This window comes from Vespa velutina, chromosome 12, assembly GCF_912470025.1.
Source record: "Vespa velutina chromosome 12, iVesVel2.1, whole genome shotgun sequence".
NCBI lineage: Eukaryota > Metazoa > Arthropoda > Insecta > Hymenoptera > Vespidae > Vespa > Vespa velutina.
In genome coordinates this window covers 2,707,743-2,729,743 of record NC_062199.1, presented here as the reverse complement: position 1 = coordinate 2,729,743, position 22,001 = coordinate 2,707,743, and the positions used below count along the sequence as shown (strand labels likewise).

Here is a 22,001-nt window from a genome sequence, read left to right as displayed (position 1 = left end):
CACATTTTAACTATCATTAAATATTCATAGACAAAAGGGATTTATTTCTTATGGAAAGTGATTAATTCATTAAAAAGTTCATAGATTTAATTGGATAGATTTAATTCGTTTGATCGCTTAATTAAAACGCGTTATATCATTATCAAAGGAAAAAGGTAAAAAAGATTAAAAAAAAAAAAAAAAAAAAAAAAAAAAAAAAAAAAAAAAAAAGAAAAAAAAAAAAAGAAAGAAAGAAAGAAAGAAAGAAAGAAAGAAAAAGTAAGAAGAAAAGGAGAAGGAGAGAAAAACATTACAAAATGATATATAATCATTTGTACGAAGGAAGGCTTGCGATGGAAAAGAAATGTTTTTCTTTTTTTTTTTTTTTTTTAAGTCCGTAAATAAATGAACGAAGATTCAAAGGTCAGCTAGTAGAAAGAACTAAACATAGATTAAATTCGTATCGGTTGCGCACGTGTGCGCGGAAAGAAACGCAAAGAGAAGCGTGGAAATCAGCTGGCACGATAGTTCTTCGCCGAGGCGTCTCGAGTACGCGCTCTAACGTTCGAGCTTCGTGACGCGAGTGCTACGAGTACTGTTCTTTGGGCAGTAGCGTCGAGACGCGCGTACAGTTACGATCGTCTAACTCCGAGTTTTCTTCATCCCTTTTATTCTAAACGTCATTTAAAGAGAAAGAGAAAGAGAAAAAGAGAGAGAGAGAGAGAGAGAGAGAGAGAGAGAAAGAGTGGGAGAGGGAGAGGGAGAGAGAGAAAGAGAAAGAAAAAATTAAAATATTTCAGAACAGTGATGAGAAAAATTTGAGAAGTGAAAAAGAAAGAAAATTATTTTCGGGTGAGTTTATTTTTTATTTAAATCATTTCGTTTTTAATAGTTCTTTAGAAATAGTTTAATTTCTAAGCGCGAACGCGTTTCTTTCCGCTTCCCTCCTTTTTTTTTTATTTTCCTTGTTTTTCTTTTTTTTTTTTTTTTTTTTTTTTTTTTTTTTTTTTATTGGACAGTTCTTCCCGTTTACTTTCGAAACACTCGATACGTAAAACGGCGAATAGAGTGATGGAAAATTTTTGAAGTGAAATACTTCGGTGAATTTGTCTTGTTCGTTCATTAATAATATGTTTCATTTGATCGTTCGATAAAAGTAATTAAATATTAGTGAATTATTAAGTATGAATGAATGCAAATTATGGTGAAAAAGGAATGATCGAGAAATGTAAAATCTACGATGATGGTTTTCTATTCTTTCGATTTTTTTTTTATTAAATTGTGAATAAAAAAGAAATAGAAAGAAAAGAGAGAGAGAGAGAGAGAGAGAGAGAGAGAGAGAGAGAGGAAGAGGAAGAGAAAGAGAGGAGGGAAGCAGGGAGGGAGGGAGGGAGAATAGGAACTATCGTTATTTCACGGCGGAAGCTCATACTTCGCGTGCGATTTGCGATATGCACAAAGAGAGATTAGACCTTCGTGAAACGTCAGATGAATTTATACTGAATATCCTGTAAGTTGTAAATTCAGGTGTCTGGAAACAACGAAAAGATACGTAAAAGTTTTCACGAAAGGATTGAAAAGTCGGTCAGTTAATTTGGAGTCACCAGCAATTGTATAATCTTCTTCTTCTTTTTCTTTGTTTTGTTTCTCTGTCTCTCTTTGATACCCATTCCTCGTTGTCTTTGCGTTTACAATTAAAGATCGATAGATCGACGGATGAATTATTTTTCTTTTTATTTATTTATTTATTTTCATTTATTCATTTATTTTTTTTTTTCCTTTTTATTTGAAAAATAAAATTTTCCCATGCCAGAAGCGTCGAACAGTCAAGATAAATGATATATTGCAATTCGGTTGCATTTGGAAGCAAAGGATTTTTATAATTGATCGAACGATCCATCTTTCTCTTTGTGTTTTAAAGATTTATATTAAAAAAAAAAAAAAAAAAAAAAAAAAATAAATAAATAAATTAATTAATAAATAAATAAAATAAATAAAATAAATAAATAAGTAAACAAAGTACAATGGAAAGTTAATACAAGAAATAATGAGAATTGAAAGAAAAAAAAAAATATTCGAAATTTCTAATGCTATCATAAATGAAACGTAGCTGCGCGTATTATTCTCGAAATAAATTGAATTCATTTGAAACAATGAAAATCTTCTTTTTAAAAGTCGACTTAGGTGACCTAAAGTATTTTTCCATACGAACGATCGAAAAGACCAGTTAGATTCCGCATCTGTGATTATATTATGCTCATGACAATGAGTCCGCTCACGTGAGACAGTTGACACGAGTACGGATAAAACGTGAAATTTCATCGTAATTTCCTCATAAATCGGATTTTCGAATAATTCGAAAAGGCTAATCTCACGAATTTTCTACAAGTAAATGACAGTTTGAAAATAAAAAAGAAAAAAAAAAAAAAAGAAAAAAAAAAGAAAAAAAAAGGAGAAGAAGACAAAAACATTTTTTATCATTTCAATTGTACTTTGCAATCAGTGCTTCATTCGTTTATTCACTTTTTTTGTTTCTTCTTTTTATTTTTAATTTTAAATCAAATATCAAAGTTGTTTCTATTGATATATATATATATATATATATATATATATATATATATTCGTTTTTGAATTATAAGAGCCCTTAAGGATTGGAAATAATATTTGAATATTTTCCAAATGAATATTGACAATACGCGACGATCAATGAATTTTCGAAGAAGGTTAATGGCCATTCACGTAATTAACTACAAAGGTTAACAAACGATACCTCATTTATATTTTAACGAAGACAATTTTTTAATGATACCATACGAATAAATTTCGATCGGATCTCATTTCTCGTATTCAAACATTTTTGTGGACATTACCAACACGTAATATCATCCTCCCAGGGAACATTTCATCATAGATATATCATTTTCGCACGTTTCGTAGGTGCTCGTAAACTTTATATAGATCCATCAGATCGTAACATATTCCAAAGTATGGCAATTAATTTCTATCATTATTTTTACGTTGCACTTTTGTTATACAAATTTCTCAAATGTAGATCTTTTTTCTTTCCACTTATAAATTTTAACGACGATGAGAAAAAATGTGATTTTTTAATTTATAAATGTTGAAAACGATTAATCATCGTTATGAAAATAATGTGAGTGAAAAAAAAATGTTAGAAAAGAATATATGTATACTTTTCAAAATAATTTACGATAGGATTCTTTCCCCCATCGTCTTAGATTTAACGAACCAGAAATGATTTCTTTTCACCATTCTTTGTTTATTCGAATATCGAGCATAAAAATATGTATGTATCTCTCTCTCTCTCTCTCTCTCTCTCTCTATATATATATATATATATACACGTACATCATAGAAATAGAGCCTAAAGGCTGTTAGCATTCTAACACGTTCAATTTCCTTCCGTATATTTTTCTTAGTAATGAATAGAAGGAATTAAAAGAAAAATTTTTATTTCTCTTCTTTTATTTTTATGTTTCTTCGAATCAAACAAAAAAAAAAAAAAAGAGAAAAGATTATATGACGTGTATTCTCTAGTTGTGACTTTAAAGTTACAACTTTTATAAAGAAAATATATTCGACTTGTTGCAGTGTGCAATGGAAAAAAAAAAAGAAAAAAAAAAGAAAAAAAAAAGAAAAAAAAAAAAAACCGAACAAATTTAAATATCGCTTGCAAATGAAATTTATTATTTTTTGAAGTATATATAACCTACAAGTTAATTGATCATTTTATTCGGTTTCTCTTCTTTTCTTTTCTTTTTATTTGCACGACAAACATTGGTGTATTTTCTTTTCAAAGGAACTTTTAAAATGCTATCTAATGAGTCTCGTGATATATATATATATATATATATATATATATATATATATAAAAATTGAAAATTTTTACAAAAAAAAAAAAAAAAAAAAAAAAAAAAAAAACGAACGAATATAATAATCATGAAATATTGTACGCAAATCAAAAGGGAGAAAGACATGTCGGAAACATTTTTTTCCCTTTCTTTTTGTGTTTGTTTTTCTTTTTTCTTTTTTTTTTTTTTTTTTTTTTTTTCGTTGGAAGAACATAAATGTCAGGAATAAAATACATGAACAATTCCGAAACCTTTATTTCGAAAAAAAAAAAAAAAAAAAACAGAAAAGGAAAAAGGGAGAAAAAAGAGAAAAATTGTTTTAGAGTGAAGTATGGGCAGTCATTCGAGACCCGTAGTAATTTTGATGTCAGAGTTAGTAAAGGGAACGAATGATCATGGATAGGAATTCTGACACGATGAGTAATCGAGAAAGTTCAAATTTTATACGATTTTTTACGATGTTTTACGATGATGATTGGCAAATTCAACATGGTTGTAACACGCTAAATTAAATAAGGAAACATTATGCAAAATGGACGCTTTTACAATATGAAAATAAAATAAATGTAGACAAGAAATTGAAACTTTTATAAAAATTTTATCTCTTTCTCTCTCTCTATCTCTATCTCTCTCTCTCTCTCTCTCTCTCTCTCTCTCTCTCTCTATTAAAATTTACAATCTACAAAGTTTATTTCACACGTAGAAAATTTTTTTTCTTTTTTTTTTTTCTTTCTGTTTTTTTTAAGCGTATATAACAACCTCCCTCATAACTTTTCTTTTTATTAAACATCCACTCGGGTTATTTTACAACGAAACTAATTACTCCATTCATTAAATTTAAATCAATTAAAATTTACTATCTGAAGTCTATTCTACATAGAGAAGAATTTTTTTTTTTTTTTTTTTTTTTTTTTATAAAACTTTCTCATCAATTAATAAACAATCTATTCAAATTAATTTTAATAATTAACGCATTCGTTCAATTTGAATCAATTAAAATTTATGATTCAATGATTATTTTACATTTCATTAAAAATTTCTTTTTTTTTTTTTTTTTTTTTTTTTTTTTTTTTTTTTTTGATTAAAACCATCATCGATTGTCAAACAATTTATTTAGATTATTTTACTTGAATTATCGCATTTATTAAATTCTATTCGATATTTATTGGAAAACTTATAAATTTTTCTTTTAGATTTTATCCGCTCGATTAATCTAACGATTAATTTCAGATATTTTCATTAATCTTCTCGTAAACAGTTGTTACAGGCGTAAAAAGAAAATTGTCTAAGACGTCGTTACGAATTAAATGGCAATCGAGATTTCCCAAGAGAAAGACAGATAGATAGAGAGAGAGAGAGAGAGAGAGAGAGAGAGAGAGAGAGAGAGAGAGAGAGAGAGAGAGAGAGAGAGAGAGAAGAGATCGTAGTTCAAGAACGATGTGTTGAAAATCGAGCTTGATGGATGATTCGGTTAAACGTCGAAGGTGAACTAACAATATTAGTTCTTAGGTGTTAAGCGATAGGAAAGAAGATCGATCTAGATTTGATAATTGAAACGTATGAGCATCGATCTGTTTCATTCTCATTTTTCTTTTTTCTTTTTTTTTTTTTTTTTTTTTTTTTTTTTTTTTTTTACACAGTTCGTTTATACCAGACATCGAGATTAGATTATTTTCTTATTTTTTCCCTTGTCTCTTTATCAAAACCCTTAGTAATCTAAGATAATCATATAGAAAATCTTTTTTAATAATTAATATCATAAATAATCACAAGATTAATAATAATAAGTTTCAAAGAAATATTATAAATTTCAATGTTAGAAATGTCAGAATTATTTCATGGTTTCATTAGTGGTTGATAAATTATATAATAACAAAAAAAATAGGAAGAGGTAGTGTGAAACGAAGAGAGAGAGAGAGAGAGAGAGAAAGAGAGAGAGAGAGAGAGAGAAAGAATGAAGAAAATTGATAAGAACGAGGAAATAAAATCACATGGAACGTGAGTACCATCTTCAAAAGGATAACTTGATCGAGACCAATTTCATATGGTAATAAAAAGTGCACTACAGAATATCAAAAGACACCTATTTCTCACTCTCTCTTTCTCTTTCTCTCTCTCTCTCTCTCTCTCTCTCTCTTTCTCTCTCTCTCTCTGTCTCTCTCTCTCTTTCTCTCTCTATCTCTCTCTATCTCTTTTTTTCCTCTTTCTCTCTATATAAATATGTATATACAAATTTCAGCTCTATATCTTCTTACTTTGAGAAACCTAAAGAATCTCTTTCTTTCTTTTTCTTCTTTTTTTTTATTTTTTTTATTTTTTTATTTTTTTTAAATCAAACGTTGACTAAAAGAGAAAGAAGAGAGATATTCGCTTTAACATAAAATTTATAATTTCGAAATATAGAAGAAATTCGTAATCTTGTTGTTTAAAGTATCGATCTCTCTCTCTCTCTCTCTCTCTCTCTCTCTCTCCTGTGTAGAGAATTGTATGAGATTATTCAAGAATACCACGGACCAATCATGTAGCTTGCATATGGATATGGAAATTGCGGACGAAATTGCTCGGCCCATATTAAAGGGTATACTCGATTGACCGACGTATAGCGAAATGTCAATTACAAATATCATACTTTCGATTTTGATGAATATCTGAATATCAAGATCGAATAAAAGAAAATATTTCGTAATTATAATTAATGTCCCCCTTGAATTTTAATCTGTATTAAATAATACACATGTCTATTGAAAAAAATAATCAATTCAATATCGTAATCGTGTTCATGTAATTTTATTAAATATTAAAAAAAAATTCATGACAAACGAAATAATTTATTTTATTCTTTTCGATGATAACAAATGGATAGAAAAACAATTGATTCTTCGAAAATATCAATAATTCAAATTTATTTGAGGCTGATAAGAAACGAAAGAAAAAAAAAAAAAAAAAAAAAGAAAAACAAGAAAAAAGAAAAAAGGAAAAAACAGACAAAAGAAAAGCCGATACGGAAAGTAGTTCGATACGGAAATCTAACGAGAGTTAGGCGTTAGGATAATAATTAATCTTATTATCTTAGCAAATCCGGGCTAATACATGTTGTCGTGAACTTCGCCCTCCGCCGAGAGGTATCTATTTACTAAAGAGATAGCTAGAGATATTTATGAGAACAACTCGATGAATATCTTCCTTTGAGCGTGGGAATATTCAATATTTATTTCAACTGTTTGTTAAATAACATCTGCGTCAAAATATAATATATTTGTATTTATACGATAGATATATACAACAAAAAATTATAAAATATATTTATTTAATTGAATAAAAATGAACGGCTTAAAACCACCTGTAGAATTCTCAAGTTCGTTTTCCTTTTTTTTTCTTCTTCTTCTTCTTCTTCGTTATCTTCTATTTGATCATCGATCAGAATTCGATTAAATTTGTATTTTATTGAACAAAAATGTCACAAATGAGAAAAGTTCCTTTTTCGTAATGATAACGTTTGTTAACTTAGGCGTTTAAAATCAATCCCTTTTTTTTTTACTTTTCTCCTCCATGATCCTTAAAGCTAAAAGTGTAATCAGATTTCAATGGAAAGAAAGTTTTTCGTTTCTTTTTTTTTTTTTTTTTTTTTTTTTTTTTTTTTTTTAACAGTTTGCTCATTTCTTATTCTCAAGAAGAGAACTAAGGAATTTACTTTACTCTTCCATTCGTGGAATTCAAATTGTTCAAGTAAACTCCCACGATTATTATCATATCTTTTCGATGGTTTTGATTAAAACCATCGAAAAGAATTTTTAAATAATTTATATCATTATCAATTAGATTATCGTATTAAGTATACATCAGTTTCTTTCGATAGAGTAAATATCTATTTTAATTAATAATTAAGTGAATGACAATATAATAAACTAATTTCATGAATATTTTTTGTTGCAAAAAAATTTTCAAATTTTGTTCTTTCTCTCTCTCTCTCTCTCTCTCTATCTTTTTTTTAACACATATTTTACAGCATCCACGTATTGAATATTTAAACACGTTAAGTTTCTTATTAAATCATTTAAAAATCGAAGCATTATTTTATATTATTTTATAGTCTATTATTTGAAGGGAGCATGATCATTTTATCTTATCATTGAAGTAACTCCTTCAAAAGAAACTTCTTTTGGACTTTAGATAGATTAGAGATACATTTGATCCAATAAACGTCGAAAACGATTGGCGATGATCTGTAATACGATATCAGGACAAATCTCGAAGTAGTAGATCCGCGCGTCGATATCGAATTTCCGTAACGTTTCTCTGGACAGAGAAGAGAAATAGGGTTCTTGGTAATAAATCTTATTATCCGTAACGAAATGCAAGGAAGTTCTTGTCGTCGACTTTGTTAAGAGAACCAAGCATAGATTTACGAGGTGATTTACTATTCTTTAAAGTCCATCTAAATTTATAAGAATTCATTCTTCTTTCTTCGATAATACGAATTCGAATTCGTCATCAGAAAATACATGTAAATTTAGAAGATTTTTACTGACGAGTATTATTTTCGATTCATTTCAAAATTGAAAACTTTTTCGAAATCATTCTTTTGCGAAAAAAAAGGAGAGATTTTTTTTTTTTTTTTTTTCTTTTTTGTAATCCTCATCTCATCTTCGAATATTCATTTTAAATATCATATTCGTTAGAAACATCGAAACAATTATAGATTATGAAGAAACTGGGAATAATTTCTATGCAAATTTATCTCAGTGAAACGTTACTCCAGTGTCAGGATGACAAACATTTTAGCAATAGCTCTATGGTTTTGTCGTGGCATCACAATGAACATTAGTATACTACGTCTGAGAAATAGGGTGAGAGAAAGAGAGAGAGAGAGAGAGAGAGAGAGAGAGAGAGTATATGAAGCAGTATCTTGATCCATCCCTCACTTCGTCTCGTAAAACCATTAAGAGCTCTAACGTTATAAGTGGATTTCGCCATCTTACTAAAGTCTGGAGTTAACGTAGAGCCGTGGTTAAACCATCACGAATTTCAACTTAGTAAATCTACATGAAAGTAGGCCAAATATCATCGATACACGTTTATGCGTGTGTATATTGTGTATATTTTTGTATATTTATATATATATATATATATATATATATATATATCGATGAAATGATCACGCAGAGTATCGATGATTAAAAAATTGTTTTGAAAAAAGAAAATTCGTATAATGTATTCGACATATCAAACATAATTATTTTCTAACTATTGTGGAGATTTGTAGATTAAAAAAAAAAAAAAAAAGAAAAAAAGAAATCAACTAGAAAGTACAGGGATAAGAGAGATCGGCAGGCAAAGGTAAAAGTAGTACTAACGACAGGGAAATCTCTAGGGTGCAACTAGGGGAATCGTATAACAAATTTCTATTTGAGTTATCTACAAAGTTCCATCAGTCAACCTCTCTAGAACTCATTTAACAACTTGGAGAATATATTTGCATTAATCCTTACGCATCGTTTCAACTTTCTTTTTATCATCCGTCATAACAATTACGAGCTTTCTCCGAGAAAAAGAGAGAGAGAGAGAGAGAGAGAGAGAGAGAAAAAAAGGAGAAAGAGAAAGAAAAATGTTTTCTGCTGGTTTACAGTTATATCTAGAAATTTTTCAGGAAATCCGTGAGAAATACTTTTCTCTCTTTCTTTGTTCTCTTTCTCTTTCGTTTTTTCATTTTTGCTCCAATAACTTTAATTATTTGACGTAGATATGCTTTTGATGTTGAATGACTTTTTAATCTCGTAAAAAGAGACATTAAATATATAATAATAATAATAATAATAATAATAAAAATAATAATAAAAGGAAAAGGGTGGGAGAAATGTTATAAAATAAAAAATTCAACGCGAAGTAGAAATTTTCCATTCCAACTTTTCAAAGCATACCTATGTTTAAAGTATACTAACGTAGAAGCCAGTAACGTCGCAGTCGTTATAATATTTTCTCACCCTTTAACGTGGCAGTAGATTTCCATCGCAATAAACAATTTTTTTCCTTTTCTCTATTTATCTCCCTCTCTCTCTATCTATCTATTTGGAAAAAAAGATAAAAATATATCCTAACATGTTATTTTAAAGATTTATATTACTTCTAGATTTTCTTAAAGGATATTGAAAAGTCACTTGTATATTTCCTGTGTAACAAGATAGATCAGCATTTCTTCTATAAAAAAAAAAAAAATATATATATATATTACTATATATATATATATATATATTACTTCAATCGCCGATAATATATTCTTTTTTTGATAAAATATCGTTCTGCGATATCGACATAAAGTCAATTACATAAGCGTTTTGTTCTCTTGAATATCCTTATTAAAAGCTTGAACGTTGATTTTACTTCATTACAATTGATATCACGTTAAATTCGATATATCATAATAATTTAATACCAAACCTTTTTTTTCTTTCTTTTTTTCCTTTTTTTTTTCTTTTCATTATCTTCTTCCTCGTTCTATTTTCTCTCTCTCAAAAAAAAAAAAAAAAGTGATATTATTGTTATTATTATTATTATTATTTATTAATAATATTTCATATCAAATAAAAAGATTAATTCATTTTTGAATAATTTACGTTTGGTTAAAACATCGAGAAAATATGATATACCCATCTACGTTGAAGTTTAGAAAGGAGAAGGAGTAGGAGGTAGAATGATAATGAGGAGGAAAATAACGAGGATGCCTACGTGATAAAACGCGATAAAACGTGACAGAAAATGCGAGTGCATCGAGTTATAAATTCTAGTTGGATTTCTCAGAGAAAACGTATGGTTTGCCACGCGAGTTTGAAAATCCATTTGATGCCTCATACAGAATGCATTCTTAGTTGAAACTTTGAAAAGTTCTCTAATTTAGGGTGCTAATAACTAAAAAAAAAAAAAAAAAAATAAAATAAATAATAAAACTGAACTTCAAAGACGCGGAAATCTTTCTTTATAAATTCTAACTAATCGATCTTTTCAAATTTGCGGAAAAGAAAAAGAGGGGGGGAAAAAAAAAGAAAAAGAAAAATCTGATTTTCAAATTACCTAAGATTGCGTCGCAATTTCTAATAAAAATTCATACTTCGAAATTATATTTTTTGATCATTGAAAACATATTTTATTAAATATTTATTTAAGAGAAAGAGAGAGAGAGAGAGAGAGAGAGAGAGAGAGAGAGAGAGAGAGAGAGAGAGACAGAGAAGGTTTATAACAATAAACAATAACATAAATTTTTTTATTTTATACGTATAAATATTACACGTATATGGAAGATATTTATTTTGAATTTATAGATAAAATTTCCATTGGATAAAATTTCTCTAGAGATATTCTTTTTCTTTTTTTTTTTTTTTTTTTTTTTTTTTTTCACCCCATTGACATCAATTCACGTAGGACAGTTGTATTTTTTGCCAATATGATGTCGGACGTTAAAAAATATCTTTCAACACATTGGAAATTCCAATTCGCATTTGTAGGGAGAAAAGCGATATCGAAGGATAGTAACCTAAGTAACTACCAAGATGTATGCACGAGGAAAAAATATACCAGCTGTGTCAAACGTTACTTTTTATTCTGTGAATTCGAGAAGAGTCGAATAATATTGTACGAGGATATTTATATTCTTTCTTTCTTTCTTCTCTCTCTCCCTCTCTCTCTCTCTCTTTCTCTCTCTCTCTCTCTCTCTCTCTCTCTCTGTTTCTCTCTAAAAATATTCACGTAAAATTTTTCTTCGAACGAGGCTGACATCTATTATTAACATTTTCTTTTTCGATAAAAAATTTGATCGAATAATAAGGAAACGTCAAGTACCGAAGATATTTGGGCGTCTTAAAAGCATCTTTTCCTTGGTCAAGTATGTACCTCGTTATCTGGATAATCGCTTAATAAAGAAAAAAAAAAAAAAAAAAAAAAAAAGAAGGCGTTCTACCATCCCTCGTTTTAAAAGAAGAATGATTACCAAAGGACATTAGCTTTAATAATCCAAAAAATCGACGGGAAACAGGAAGAAAAAGGAAATATTGTGTTTTTATTTTTTCTGTTTTTCTTTTTTTCTTTTTTTTTTATTTTTATTTTTAACAAGAAAATAACAACGAAATTTCTTTCACGAAGATCATTCAACAATTATTTTCATCTAGGAAAAATCTACTATCGCCATTGAAACAACTATTATCACCTCTCACATCCTTCCTCGCGCCAAAAAAGAGAAGCAAAGAAAAAAAAAAAAAAAGAAAAAAAAAGAAAAAAAGAGATAAACGTACGTATACAAATATGTTCGTGTAAACTTTCAACTAACCTCATGGAAATTAATTTTCTCAGCGAACGTGAACTGTAAACACAATTTGTTGTAATATTTAAAAGAAACTACCAACTTAGACGTTTCATTCCAAAAAAAAAAAAAAAAACAGAAAAAGAAATGGGAAGGACGAGGCAGGGGGGGGGGGGGGGGGGAGTGAAGGGTTTCGTCCGTTTATTTTCAATAAATGATATATGCTATTAAAATATAGGAGAGAACGATTCAATTAAAAGAAAAGTATTCGTTTGATAACAACGACGTTTCGCTCATTTATTTATCGTCGTAGTCTAACATCGATAAGAATCAGAATTATGGTTTCTTCTCTTTTCCCTTTCTTTTTTTTTTTTCTTTTCTTTTCTTTTCTTTTCTTTTACCGAACCTTAATAAAATTTATATCACGTGTTCTTCGTGCAAGAGAGAGAGAGAGAGAGAGAGAGAGAGAAAAGAAAAATGTTGTACCCATATACGTGATAAGATAAAAAGTATCTCTAAGACTATCAAACTAAAACCATAATGATCTGATTTATTTTACGAGCCTTCGTAGAAAAAAAAAAAAAAAAAAAATAAAATCAAATAAAATAAATAAAAAAAAAAAATAGAAAAAAATAAAAAGGATGAAAAAAAAAGAAAAAAAGAAAAATAAGAAAGGACAAGGATTGCTTTTAGATTCGAGATTATTCTCAAGAAAGATTTATAAGAGTTGGATATCTAAGAGAAGAGAGTAAGAGATAAAAAACATCTCAAACGACGATAAAAGGGAGGGAGAAAAAAAAGGGATGAGCATTTTCAGAGAGGACGAACGCACAAAGTCAAAAAGGCAAAGGAGAGGAAACGAAAAGAGGAGGATCAAGAAGGTCGGGGAGGTGGAGGAAAAGGAGGGAAAAGGAGGGGAGGAAAAAAGGAAAAAAAAAATAAAGGTTAAGGATGAACGAACGGTCGAAGGTTTACGAGCATGCCTCGAAGAGATACTTATTAAGGAACTCTCATCCAGAATCGTTGTAATTGGATCCTTACAAAGGAGCAACAGAAGAAATAGCGACATCTCGTAAAATACAATTCGGATTTGAGAGTGTCGGAGGGGTAAGAGGATAGGGGTAAAGGGAGGATTCTTGACTAAAGTCCAAGAATGACGATAATATCAAAATGTAATCAAGAACAGACTTCGAAAGAAAAACGTTTATCCGCGCTAATTTCCTTTATAAATCTTGTTTTTTTCTTTTTTCTTCTTTCATTAAACGTGTACCATGACCTCAAGAAAAGCAATATGCCGTTTTATCTTTGCTATCTCTCTCTCTCTCTCTCTCTCTCTCTCTCTCTTTTTATCTCTCTTTATCTATCTGTCAATCTCTGTCTCACTCTTATCCTTTGTAACATTTCCTCGATACTTGTACAAGGCATCATGTCTTCTAAGCCATCCTAAGAACCACAAAGCGATCGAATTCAATCTTAGATTTACGAATTTCCACTGTTGTTCATAGAAACTTTAATATACTTATCCAAAATGTTTCATTAAATTAATTCAATTACTTTAAAATGAAATGAATTTTCGATAAATCATTTCTACGATGATACAAAATTTTATTCAAGTTATATTCATTTCGAATATGTTACTTTGATGTAGAACATAAATGGAACTAGAATATTCTCTGTGACAGTAAGTGAAACTTTGTATCTTACTTTTCTATCTCTCATCATCATATCTGTCTATAGAATACTTCGATGATATTTCTAACTTGTTTAACGTCGAAATATATTCGTATATTAGTATGAACAAAATTGATTTAAAATGATTTACATATATATATATATATATATATATATATATATATATATATATATATACACGCTTAAATACATAAGCTTATTTACTTGTACTACTTAAACGTCTGATCTCGTAAGAGTAATTTACTTATACCATTCAAATGGCTGACTTGTATCACTTAAATGTCTAACTAAATATAATGTATGGAAAACTGATTGTTATTACTTATATATATATATATATATATATATATATATATATATATTAAATAAATACGAAGACGCTTAATTATACGAAGAAATGAATTTAGGGTAGAAAATAAATAATGGAAGGGTGAACTATAATCTCCGCATTAATTCTATCGATTCCTACGCGGCATTTACTTTATCACGATTATACAGACGAAGGAATAAAGAGGATTACGGTATTAGTACGAAATCGTTCACTAAACTTTTCGATCGATCGTTCGATCCTCCACAATTTTCGTGGTCTTAAAATTTAAACGGATTTTCTCGATGAATCAAGGATATATTACGTATGAACCGCAAGGATCATTTTTATATTGTGTTACGTGGATTAGAGAAAATTGATTTTTCTTTTATTTCTCTCTCTTTTTTTTTTTTTTTTTTTTTTGTAAAAATAAATAGTATTATCTAACAGCAAAGCCACGATGATTGATGATTCTTCTTATTTCTTTGCGAAGATTTATATGAAAAATATTAATATTTATTGATTGAAAAAATTATATTTTTCATCTAAAAAAAAAAAAAAAAAAAATAAAAAAAAGAAAGAAAGATAAAGAAAGAAGGAAAAAAATAAAGTATATATAAAAGAAATAAAATAAAAGAGACGAGAGATTAATGATGAATAATTAATACATAATATTTCTATATATCGTAAAGGAAAATTATTTATCAAGATCGATCAACTTTCTCTATGGTTACGTGAAACTCAGTCATCCTAGAAATTGATACAATGAATAGCCATGATGGACCATAGTAGGTCGCCCATAGTAATTTCACACATTGGGGAAGACGACACGTTCGATTTTGAAGCAGCAAAGCTTGATGTCCACTTAAACGGGGAACAATTAATTCACCGTATATTCAGTTTTACGCTCGAGAGTCTCTAGTATCTATCTAAATTACCTACGTCGAGCACAGTACCAACCAGTTTATGATCTATGAGCCTATCGAACAAGCTTCTCTAAGTAGGATGCTCTTACCTCGAGGGACATGCATCTCCTAGTCGAAAATCTCTGACCGGACAATATCTCGTTCATTCTGTTCGATTAATTGCAATCTTCATGCACTAATAATACGAAAATTCAAATTTATTTCCTCATCGCAATAATCAATTTTTTATATTTATGATCTAAGATAGAGTGATTTCTTTCAAAATTGATCCAATTAACAAAATAAAAATAGAAAATATTGATAATCTTGAATTCTCATAAGTGAAAAGAATCTTGAATTATAAAAATTTCATCTAAATTAAAATATTTCTTCGTTTAGATCAATTCTTTCTCTCTTTTGTTTTTTTTTTCTTTTTTTTTTTTTCATCAGCGACCACGTTTCATCAAACAAAAAAAAAAAAAAAAGAAAAATAAAAAAACAGAAAAAAAAGAAAAAAAGGAACAAACAAAGGATACTTTTTAATTAATTTTAATTAATTGATTCACACTTTGACGTATTAAAAACATTTCTTTTGACTTACAATCTTCTAATGCATTTCTAATTTATATAAAAATCTACCTTCCTATTTCATTAAACGATTGAAACAACGTAAATAGTCAAAGGTACTTTCTAAATGCACAGGTAACTATTCTTGTCTGAATATCGCGTGAGTAGTAGCAGTTTGTTAAGAGTCAGACAGGAGTAGGCAAAGCTTGAGGCCAAGTACAATAGAAATAGAGAGGATAAAGTAAGTCGTTTCGAGCTTAATCCATCTACAAAGAGGATTAATTCTGCTTGACGAAATGTTAAGAATAATAAATGAAATTAATGACGATTAATTACACGAGAAAATAATGAAACCTTAGATATTTTTGTTTTCCTGAAGCCATACATGTTCGTTCTCTCTCTCTCTCTCTCTCTCTCTCTCTCTCTCTCTCTCTCTTTCTCTCTTTCTCTCTGTATACATATATCTGTACATATACGTGTGCATGTGTGTATATATATATATATATAAATATATAGAAACCATGTGAACACATAAAAGACAATTAAAAGAGAAACCTCGACGGATGAAAAGTTGTTATCAAAATGGTGTCACACTATATTCATCGTCTGATAAGAAAATGATCTTTTTGAATAATGATCCTATCACTGGGGGGCATAATAAAAATGTAATTCAGTAGAAAGTCGTTCGTTTTATACACCCGGACTAAGAAAATAATGATGGCAATGTATTGAAGTAGTTATAGCCACTTTTCGGAAGGGGGAACCGTAATTTTACTGTTTCAACATCCACATTGAAGGAGCTCCTTTTTCCTCTTGGTATTTTCTTTTCCTCTTTCTTTTCTTCCTTTTTTCTTCTCTTCTTCTTTTCTTTTTTTTTTTGTTTTCCTTTCTTGCTCTTCTTTTTTTTTTTTCTTTTTTTTTTTTTCCTTTTCTTTTTTTTTTTTTTTTTTTTTTCTTATCAACCTCTCGTGAGGGAGAGAGAAAAACCTTGCGAAACTTTTACCATTGGTCTTAATTTAACTTCGCACTTTTTTATATGAAAAAAAGAAATGGAGAAACGAGACTTTACTATCTTAAATATGGCTTGATCGTGTTAAGGGCTTAATTTAAAATAAAAAAAAAAAAAGAGAGAGAGAGAGAGAGAGAGAGAAAGAGAAGATAATAATACGAGTTCTTAACAGCATCTTTAGATCATGTTGTGTAATCTAAATCCATACTGAGATAAAGAAAGAGAAAGAGAGAGAGAGAGAGAGAGGGAGAGAGAAGAGAAAGAGAGTAAAAGTTGGTCAGATATGAATTATAAAAAGAGAAAGGATATGAATGGCACGACCTCGTTACGTTTGAGAAGAAAGGAAAACTGGGACTAGTAACTAATGAGACACCACTAGTTACAATTGTCATAGTAAATCCAGGGTTAATCTTCTAATGCATAACATTTTACAAAGTTCTGTTAACATTGATCAAACGTATAAACAGCTACAAAATTTTACTTACGTCTGTATTATTATTATATATGAAAAGAAATAATAATTGTTATTAAAAGTGAAATATTAAATTGATAATATAAAAGAACATAATTATATTCATTGTAGGTGACGTGATGTGTTTAACAAAAAAAAAAAAAAAGAAAAGAAAAGAAAGGAAAAGAAAAAAATAAAAATAAAAATAAAATAAAATAAAAAGACCGAGAAAAATGTAAAAATTGTGATAACGAATTTGATGCACTTTTCTCAAATACTGTTAACCAAATATCCAGTAACACATTTTAGTAACGCTTCAGTTAAATGGAACGAAGAGACTACAAAAGCCGTTGGGTATATTAATATACGATTTTGTATCTCGAAAAGTTCGTTTGTATGCTAATCGAAAACAATTTGGTTCAAGAGAACAAATCAAATTCCATCGTAAAATTTCATTCTATACAAATTTATTATTTTTCTATATATTAAATATCTATCTATCTATCTATCCATATCTATGTATATATATATATATATATATGTGTGTATGTGTGTATGTAAAAGAAAGTGAGAAAAGTTATCCAGAAAAGTGACAGAACATCAATAATACGTCCGCAGATACGATGAAAAGATTTTTGAAATTCCTTTAACTCGTGAGAACCCAGTGAGAAATTCGTGGAATTTCGAGACATCGAAAGTTCACCGAATTGCATCGTTGAAAAAATTTATGCTCTTGTAGAATGTAATTTCTCGAAAAAATTCCATCATTCTTTTCTCTTTCTTACTTTTTCTCTTTCTCTTTCTCTCTCTCTCTCTCTCTCTCTCTCTCTCTCTTTCTCGTTCTCTCTTCTTCTTTTTCACAAAAACATTGCAGTAAAAAAACCCGGATTTATCCGAACGTAGATAACTTTTTTTTTCCAAAGTCTCCTCATTCCTAATTTCTCATTAACGGATCGAATTTTGATGAACTAATTTATCTCGAGAAGAATTTTCAAAAGAAAATTTCTCTATAAAGTTTCATGACTGAACATTTTTATTTGCCAATTTATTTATTCAAATAATCCGAATAAATAAATAAATGGAAACAAAAAAAGAAAAAAAGAAAAGAGAAAGAAAGAAAAGAAAATACAGACGCACGCGTGCACACGAATACAAAATAAATAAATAAAATCAAAGTGTAAATATAGAAATGATTTCGAGCTTATTATTACGAAATGAATACGAATCGTAGGAATTTTTATGATTATCGTAAAAAAGCTTAAAGCTCATAAAACATTGACGTTTGTATCAGCAGGTACGGCACACCCCTTATGATTCTTTAGCCGGTAAGAAAGGAAGTCCGTGTATTGGCTTATGAGTCAGGGCTTGGTGTTCATAGTATGGCATATTGCGGTCAGTAGAACAACCTTAGAATTACAAGAGAGACTTATGACATGAAAGTGATACCGCAGAACAGGTTAACTCGAACAATTAATTTATCATCTTCAACACCGTTTACATATGCATTTATATGCTAATTCATTGCTAAGAAACATTCCATCAATTATATTTAATATCATAACCGTTACGTTTAATTTTATTAATTAAATCAAAAAATTATTATCAATCTTTACAAATGTAATATAGTTCACATTGATTTAACAAATTCAATGTCATTTTATATTTCACATTGATTATCCATGAGAATGAACGTTCTATGTGCCTATGTAGTAACCTGTCAAGATTTTTATGACGTTTTATTTAAAATGGAGAGAAAGAAAAAAAGAAAAATATGAAGGTAAAAAAGAGAAGAAAAGAGAGAGAGAGAGAGAGAGAGAGAGAGAGAGAGAGAGAAATGATCAAAACACGTCCGAAGTTTTAATAAACACGTATTTAATAATCATCCTATTCGCGTTAATTAAAGTACATGTGAACAATTGAAATGTGATTTACAAGTGGCACGAATAAAAAATAATAAATATTTAATAATATTAAAAGTTTAATATTGAAATAATCGAACGAAATCAATTAATGATTAATCAGTTTATTAGATCAATATTTTCTCTATTTATTTTTCCCTTCGAAAAATATATCTCACGACACGGAGTAAAATCTAAGACAACGTTAAAATACTTTCTTCTTACTTCGATATAGATTAAATCAATTGCTCCTAAGACGTAGTTACAACTAAGCGATAAGTAATTAAACTTTGTGAGAACGGGGAAGAGTAATTAATCACGAGTTAAAGTTAGGATAGTTCGATCAAAAATCTATGTCAAAACATACATACATGCACATAAATAAATAAATAAATAAATAAATATATATATATATATACATAGAGAGAGAGAGAGAGAGAGAGAGAGAGAGAGAGAGAGAGAGAGAGATCGTTTAATCACATTTAGATGTAACATGAAATACAAGAATCGTTTAATGTAGAAAACAAAAAAAAAGCAAAACGACATAGTCAATATAATTGTCCACAATCTGGCTAATAACACGTATCAACGCCAACCTAGATTTGTACGTGTTCAGGGTATATAACTACGTAGAAACACATAAATGAGAAAGAGAGAGGGATAGAGAGAGAGAGAGAGAGAGAGAGAGAAAGATATAAATAGAGAGATAAAAACAGAGATAGAAAATGTTCATGAAAAGGTTGTTTAATTTTCGTAGAAAGCTACAAAATCGATTCACTGATAATTGTCAATTTGTTTTTGGCATATGAAGATTGTTACTACTATTTTATTGCGCATGCATATATATATATATATATATATATATATATATTTCTTTTGCTATCAATTCTTTTTTAAAATTCAAAGCTTATTCATAATGACATTAAAGTATTACGACAAAGCTCATCATTCTCATTACCATTATCAACCAATTTTCGAATTAGTGAAATTTATCGTATTTCTATCTACCGTCAAATTATATATATATATATATATATATATATATATATATATATATATATCTGCATATTCGCAAATCATTTTATGAATATCATAATACCGAAATGTGAGAGACATATTGTATATAACTGATGTGACTTTTGACCCAATTGTGAATTATCAGTATCATGGTATTCGTTTCACGAATATATTGTTAAACAAGTTATAGTAATTTCTTGGATAGAATTATAAATTTCCTTTTTATAAGGTTATATAGAAATTAATGAATTTTTGTAATATCAAAGTTACAATTAAACGAGAAGATTATTTCTAAATAGTTTAATCAAAATATAATATATAAGTAAAGGCCAAACATGTATAACGTAATGAATTAATTTAGGAGCGTACAACGATTAAAATCTTTTCCCATGTTATTCCAAGATAATATATATATATATATACAGTAAAATGCGTGCGTATCTATTATAACGAAGTTATTTACTTTTCAATTTAGATAAACGACAGTTGTATAAAGTTAGTTTCATAAAGTTGAAGTAGATATCACGTGCCTTTTTGATAATGATAACTATGTCCAATCAGTAATGCATGAAAATTGAAAACACTAAAAATAATATCATAAGAAGTAACTAAGAATGTAATTTCAAAAAGCAACGACAACTGAAAAAAAAAAGAAATGAAAAAAAAAGAAATATATCTAAGGAATGAGAACTTTGCAAAGTTAACTTCCTCTTCCTCTGATTCATCAACGTCCTCTTGTTGTTGTGGTAAATAGGTAAAACACATTCGAGATTGCAATTTCCATCTCGGTGAATAGATTGATATTACTCAGATTGTATGCGGTGGCTCGTCAAGCCCATCACCTCTGAAATTGCCCACGTGGTATATAAGCTTACTTTAGATATCTCGTGAGAATAGAAAAGAGAAGAGAGAAGAACGTTACCTTCGATGTGTCCAGATGTCGATTCCCAAGAAATCTTATATACTTCTCTCTCTCTCTCTCTCTCTCTCTCTGCCTCTCCCTCTCTTTATCTCTCTTACTATAAAAAATTATATATATATATATATATTTTACTATCTCTCTCATTTTTTCCAATTTGCTCGAGGAGAGCCAACAAACGTAATATTTAGATCATCTTTTACATAAATACTCCTTCCTTTCATACTTTCTCTTTCTTTATTTTTCCCCGTTTCGTCTAAAATATTTGAAATATATTCAACTCGAAGATTAAACGATCTGCTTCCTGCAAACTTCGATAAACAAAAGGTGAGGCGAATGAATTTTCAATCTAATTGCGTTTCGATGCAAATGAGAAAGTGAAGAGAGTTAGATGACAGGCTTGGAAAATAGAGAGAGAGAGAGAGAGAGAGAGAGAGAGAGAGAAAGAGGGAAAAAGAGAAAGAGAGAGGCAGAAACACGTCAATAGTTGTGACGTACTTTATTGATTTCGATCAACTCGCTGTTAATAATGATCGTTTGATATAAATACCATGTATAAAAAAAAAAGTAGAGTTAAGACCTCTCTCTCTCTCTCTCTCTCTCTCTCTCTCTCTCTCTCTCTCTCTCTTTGCGTGTATATATGTTGTCATTTTCAGTTTTGTTTTGATTAGAGAAAATGATTGAAAACGATTTAGCACGTAATACTGTTGAAATTATTTTCTAAGTGATGTGGCTCGAGCATTGATCAGACTGATGGATTACTCCACTCTGCGGTAGGTCTAATAGCGTTAAATCATTGATAGGCTGAGTAGCTCGATTAGAATTTATTATTGTATGTGTATGTACGTGTGTATATATTCATCATACTTGTATGTATGCTCGTGTGTCTCGTAATAGGCACAAGTGTCATAATGGAGATACGTTTGCACGAACTTCTATAGCCATCCATCCATCCATCGAAAATGGCTGCTAGTGTAGACATTGTTTTGTGGACAAATACATCTTCCCATACTGTCTATCTATCTGTTTATCTATCTACCTATCTATTTATGTCTGTTTCTCTCTCTCTTTCTCTCTCTCCTCTCTCTCTTTCTCTCT

General features: G+C 29.0%; 1 long non-coding RNA gene across 2 annotated transcripts in view; it reads left to right on the top strand.

Annotated features, from left to right (window-relative positions):
- The first annotated feature begins 247 nt into the window (after positions 1-247).
- LOC124953342 overlaps positions 248-22,001 on the top strand; it is a 34,309-nt gene continuing 12,555 nt past the window's right edge. The window contains exon 1 of one of the 2 annotated variants that reach the window (XR_007102207.1): positions 248-831. This is a non-coding gene — a long non-coding RNA (uncharacterized LOC124953342). Of the gene's footprint in view, positions 832-20,123; positions 21,677-22,001 lie in introns of those variants that run through there. The other variant, XR_007102206.1, reaches the window with a different exon arrangement.